Raw genomic sequence first — 6,946 nt, 5'->3', positions numbered from 1 at the left:
ACCCAAAAAAAAAAAAAAAAAAAAAAAAAAAACCTAAACACAGCATACTGCCTTAGAGAGTAATTTGAATGTTCATTACAAAACCTCAGTTGTTACTAACTGTTTTCCTGTCTATATGAGTTTACTAGGACTGCCATAACAAAATGCCATGGACTGGGTGGCTTAAGCAACAGAAATTAAATTTCTCACACCTCTGGAGGCCACACAAGATAGGTATTGGCAGGTTGCATTTCTTCTGAGGCCTCCCTTCTTGGCTTGCAAATGGCTGCCTCCTCACTGTGTCCTCACATGTTTTTTCCTGTGTATGCACATGTCCTTGGTGACTCCCTGTGTGCTCATGTTTTCTCTTCTTATAAGGACACAAGCCAGATAGAATTGGAGTCATCCCATCCATCTCATTTTAAAACGAATTGCCTTTTTAAAGACCTTACTCACATATATGGTTACATTCTGATGTACCGGGTTTCAGGGCTTCACCATGTGAACACTGTAGTGCCACAGTTCCACCCATAACACTGCCTTTTCCCTCTTTGTCTTGACTAAGCTTGTGGATTAACTGTGGAGACTTGAATGGGTAACTCACCTCCACATCTTTCTATACTGTGTGCTTGTGTGTGCATCTGTGTGGGTGAGTGTTTAAAACAGACAGCTAAGGATAGATGACATTCTGAATGGAATAAGTGAAGAAAACATACAAGACTACTGTATGTGTCATCAAGTCACTACTGTAATTCTTGAGATTTCTGACAAGTTGCATGCTTGCCTTGGGAAGAGGATTTGTACTGAAAGTACTATAAAATCAGTATTTAATGAGCAGTGTTTAAAAACTTCAGGATAACGTCCATTTTACGCTTGAAAATTTATGTCAAGAAAGTTTGCCTTTCTCCCAGGAACAAATCTCAAGTGATAAAGTTAAGGTACCTTTAATCTTCTGCTTTTTTTTTTTTGCCTTGAGGTTGCACTGTGTTTCCAGCTGACAGATCTTTATGTCTCTTCTTTGGAATTGCATTTCACACAACCCCCTGAATCACCACAGAGAGTCACCATGGTGAATCAATGAAGACCAGAAAAATGAAAGAGTAACCACTTATTCGTGTTCAGTTCCCTTTGATGCAACACATATACAGGGAGCTTGAGTTTTATGAGTTTGAAAGCTAAATTTGATTATAAGTTCAACTTTTTAAAGGTATAGAGCTACTTCATCCTTGCATTGAGAACTCTGCTCACACAGAAATGTGATCAAAGTATATGCAAAGAGCTAATCAGGATTAATAACGGAACCATGAAATTTCATTTTGAGGGAGACAGAGAGCTTTCATTATTTTATGGAGTTTTAAATGAGCAAAAGTATTGGCTCTCATGTTATGATTATCTTAGTGACAGAAGTTCAAATATTCGTAATTTGGAATTCTACCAAATGAAAATAAAATGTATTTGCTCACTTCTGAAATGTTCAAACAGGTTTTCTCATTCCTGTATATTGATTCTTTGTGATAGGCTAGTACTTAAAATTTTCTTTTTGAATTTTCCGGAAAAATTAGAGTAGCTAACAGCAATCATAGAACAGAGCGGGGGGGGGGGGGGAAGAGAGAGAGAGAGATAGACAGACAGAGAGAGACAGAGAGGGAGAGAAGGAGGGAGGAAGGAAGGGAGGGATGGAAGGAAAGAGAGAGAGAGAGAGAAAGAAATAAGGGGTTTATTCCTATCATATACATTGATTATTCCTTCTTTCATTGTGGTTAGTGTTATATTATTCTTTACCTATATGTGATAGCGTTTTACGACAGCTGTTAACCATCTTTGATGCCATCTGTATCCTTCTACGTATTTATAAGAAATTTATTAATAAATTTTGATGAAATCCAAGGAAGACTTTTTTTTTAAAGTTTCACTTCATTAGAAGCGGTCTTACATAATCAAATTTGAATACATGTTGAGCTATAAACTATTTGGGCTTCATTTGAATCCACTGTTCTTCTATATTTATGTTTCAAGACTGTGTTCTCTACTAACTTCTTTAATTGTGATACCAGGCAATTCTGTAAAAACACTGAAATAGGAGTTCTTCACTTTTAATTGAGTGAGAACCATTTGGAGAGCCCTAAAGAGCTATGAAACTCTTCTCCAGGGAAATGCATATTGGTACTTACATGCATGCTTTGCATGCAAGTTCAGGGTAATGGATCCTCTGATGCACTTTCAATGATCACAAGTAAAAGAAAAAAATCCCTGCATAATAAGTTAATTTGGTCCTGAGAATTTTCCGAGTTCATTTCTTAGGCTTGGCTTATGCAATCCCAAGAAGACTAATACCTCTGCTTAACTTTTGTTTAAAAGTAATAACACTTACCTATGATGCCATATTTTAAGTATAGTACAAAGTATTTTTGTTTAAAATGGCTGCAATAAAAGCCCAAACAGATCATTAAGTCTAGAGAAGTAAAAAAGATTTATTGTAAAAATAATTACATAAAAAACTGAACATCACCAAACTTCTCAATTTGCTTTTTATAATCTGGTAAGTTGCGATTCATAGATTGAATCGTGGGTTAATGGTAATCAGACAATTATATATTATTATGCATCAAATGTCTATTTCTCAGTAACTGATCCAGTTACTGAAAAAAGTAAATACATATGTGACATGGTTTGAGGGATTTATGGGTATTACAATCTAGACAAAACTTATACATGAACCAATTAGAGCATTATTGTGCATACCACTTTGTGAAGTATTTAGAACAATCTTTTTGAAAAGGAAAATCATAACTAAAATATTTTGGTACAAAGGAAATGTGGATAGTGGGCAAAACATCTTGGCTTATAGCAATTTTTGCAGAACCAGATAGGGGTATGCATTAATAGTGATAATCTTTCAGTTCTACCATGTATGTACACTTGATTCTTGCTGACACTTTTGCACCCTATTTAATATGCCTTAGATTATAAAATAGTCTTTTTTTAAACTTTTATTTGCACAAATAAATATTTCCAGACCAAAAAAAAAAAAAAAGATTAAAAATAAGTATCTATTTGTATTAATCTACTTGGGTTGAGATAACAAAATACCACAGGTGGATGGATTAATTAAGCAATAGAAATTTATTTTTTCCTAGTTCTGGAGGATAGAAGTTCAAAATCATGATCAAGGTACCAGCAGGGTCAGTCTGATGAGGTATCTTGACTTGGGTTATAGGCATGGGCATATTGCTGTGTGCTCACATAATTTCTTTGTGATGCGCAGAGGCAGAGTTGACACTCTCTTGTGTCTCTTCTTATAAGGGCATTAATGCCATGGATCAGAGCTTCACCCTCTGACCTCATTTCATCTTAATTACTTTCTTAGACGCTTCATCTTCAAACACAGTCACACAGAAAGTTAAGGCCTCAAAATATGAATTTTGAGAGAAACACATTCAGTCCATGACACTAATTTTAAGCAAATAATATTAGAAAGGATAAAACAAAGACATAAAAAAGTACAGAAACAGCAAAAGATGTAGAGAATAGAAGTGTCAACGTTTGTTTCTCCAAAAGTAGAGAAAGAAAATGTAAATTCGAAATAAATAATTTTTTTAAAGCACCAACTATATAGCTGGAAATGTTAAAAGACCTAAGACTAAATAACTTTTAGATTATGCAAAAAATATAGCATGTTTGTAACAAAAAGAAATTTAAAATAGTAATCAACAATGACCTAATTACAGAAAGAAATGCAGTAAAATAACACTTTATACCACTCTATACTTGCAAAAAATTATATAATTTTGAGTGCTAACGAGAGTATAGATAAATTGAAAAACTTAAATTAGTACAAATATTCTGTAGACACGTTGGGTGGAACTTACACCCAATGATATAAAAAATTTTTATGCTGAATACGTATCCATTCTTGTCACACAAATTTCAAAAGTATGTAGTAGCTAGTGCATCCTGCTGTTGCTTTTGATAGTAGGACAAGGTAGACACTTTATGTGCCTTCATAAAGGGAATAGATAAGTTCAGCTAGACTGACACATCTCATGAGATACTATATAGTAGCCATAAGCAGCAAGTCAAATATTCATTAAGCAACATGTATATATCTTTAACACATAGATACATAGCACATTTGTATATGAATAGCAGACATTGGCATATTATACAAACATTATACTAATAATTTATATTTTTAAAGAATATATTAAGCACATTATAATAAATGCTTGTAAGAAGGGGAAGGAGGGCCGGGTTGGTGGCTCTTGCTTATAATCCCAGTACTTTGGGAGACCGAGGTGAGAGGACTGCCTGAGCCCACGGGTTCAAGACCAGCCTGGGCAACTTTGCGAGACTTCATTTCTGCATTAAATCAAAAAATTAGCAGGGCATGGTGATGCGCGCCCATAATTCCAGCTACTTGGAAAGCTGAAGCGGAAGGATCACCTGAGCCCAGCAGATCAAGGCTGCGGTGGCTGTGAGCATGGTATCGCACCCCAACCTGGGCAACAGAATGAGACTCCAACTCCAAAAAAAAAAAAAGAAGGGGAAGGAATGGCATATAAAGAAAAAAGATGAATCAGAACAAAACAAGAAAAGGAACTTCCCGATGAGAATAAGTTTTTTATAAGCTGATGTAATTAGTTTAACTCTGGAAACCATAAGTCGAAGAATTTTTTTTTTTAAATGAAATATGAAGTTGAAAGTTAGCTTAGAAGAACTGAATTTCTTTCTCACATAAATGAAAAATCTGAAACTTAGCTAAAATAAACTGAATTGTGGAGAGGGAAAAGTAGATAGATGGGAATGGCTTCATTAAATAGTTTGGAGTTTTGCTCTAGAGTTATTTGGGGTAAATTGGGCAGAACTATGGTCTTTGGAATAAAAGAAAATATGATAATATAAAATGCATCCAGCATTGTAGTTTATTTGAGCACAAGTAATTATTGGATAAGTAAATAAAGTGTTTTTTTTTTAATTTGTGCAAATTTTAAGGGTACAAGTGAAATTCCATGAATATATACATAGTGGTGGAGTCTGGGTTTTTAACTGTAACTGTCACTTGAATAATGTACAGTGTACCTGTTATGTAATTTTTAAATCCCTCACCCCCTCCTACACTCCCACTCGAAAATTTTATGTCTTTTTCCAGTAGAACCCTACAGTCTTTTGATAGGAAGATAAAAAGAAGACAGATGATATGATTAAGAGATATAGTTAAGATTTATAAAATGCTCAGAGGGTAAGTTTTTCTTAGGCCTAGGCATATAAGCCATGGATGAGAAGGTAGACCAATATTGCAAGAGGTAGATTAAAAGTCATAGTACAACAGAGAAAAAAAATGACTCAGGATTTGGTAATACTTCAAATGAAACAGGTTCGATATGTATTTTAGAAAAGCTATTTTAAAACTGTTAAATATTTTGATCGCTATTATACCAAGTTTTGCTAAGTTATTCAGCAGGAACAATTTCAAAATCTCATTGGCTTACCAAAACAATAGATTATTTCGCATTCTTGTCACAAGTTCACCGCGGCAGACCAGCTGCAGCTCTTCTCTGATTCATAAATTGTCTTTATCCCGAAACTAAGGCTGAAAAGGCAGCCCCTACTTAGAAAATTACTTTTTTCGTGGCAAAGCAAGATGGTTGGCTCTTATACCTTCAGTGGCTCTTGAAATTTGCAACTGAGTAACACTTAAGTCACATTCAATCACATCTTATTTGCCAAAATTTGTTACATAGATCAATTAGGTTTTCAAGACGCCACCTCCCCTATTATAGAAGGAATTTGAATAGTTAAGAACAATGACAGCTAAGAACAATGATATGACGTACCCTAATAATGCCCGTATGTAGATTGATCTGTTTTCTGATTGCTGTTGCAAGTACTAGCAAATATTACTTTAGAGTAATTAGGTGAGAAGGCTGCCATTATACTGCAAGATCTCACATCAGAGTGAGGAGGTGTTTTCTCTGGAGTAGCAAAATCTCCTTTAGAAATCTTACTGAAAAAAGGATTGACAGTAGCAAGAAACTTTGGGGGGGGGGAGGTCCCAGGAGGTGGGATTGGCGGTACTGGGAATCTGCCTGGGGTAGGGTGGCACACCTCATCAACAGGGGTACCTGCATAATGAATATTTGTAAAACTAATCCCGAATTTTGCCCCACAATTTTAAAATAAAAAATTTAAAAGTTAAAAAAAAAAAAAAAGAAATCTTACTGATTTCCAGGGAACGTGTTCACTTTGATCATGCAGTCTGGCCTTGTGTTCCACAAGGGGAAGGGGTGTGTGTGTGTGCGTGTGTGTGTGTGTGTGTGTGTGTGTGTGTGTTTGTTGAGCTAAAGAGAATTATCAACTGGTATAGAAATATCATAAAATATTTTAATTAAGACTGCAGATTTGCTTTTCCTTCTCTCTGTTTTTTTGCAAGATCCGACTCTGAACTTGAAACATTTCCGGCTCCTGCCTCATTTATAGCCCTAGGATTCATAATCTGGTCTGTGACTTTCTTAATGGTGTTGCAAATAGCAACATGGCTATCCACCTTGTGTCTACCAAAAAAATGTGTGAATCTTCTCTTATTTGCGAATGACCTTTCTCTAGTTTCTGACATACTTACCTGAGAAAACATGGTAGATTTAAAAAAAAAATCCTCATTTACAACATGATTGCTATCCTCATCCATATGTAAAGATATTATTGTAATTTCTAGAATTAGATTGTTAGCACAGTTTTTATGAGGCAGTTTGATTAACAATAGAAAAGAGTATTTGGAATTTAAAGAAAAAAAAATCTGAGGGATATAAATTGTTCAATTTGACCAGAGAGGTAAGAAAATGTTACTTTGGGGAAACATGCAAGCCTGGGGAAAGGTTTGGAAATAAGAAAACATGGCTACAAACTAGAAGGTCATAGCGAAGGCAACTTGTGCTGAACTTAATCCATATTAGCACAAGAAAGCTAATTA

This window comes from Carlito syrichta, unplaced genomic scaffold (assembly GCF_000164805.1).
Source record: "Carlito syrichta isolate Samal-C Ts95f unplaced genomic scaffold, Tarsius_syrichta-2.0.1 Scaffold302338, whole genome shotgun sequence".
Classification (NCBI taxonomy): Eukaryota; Metazoa; Chordata; class Mammalia; order Primates; family Tarsiidae; genus Carlito; species Carlito syrichta.
Note: the sequence above shows the minus strand (reverse complement) of the source record.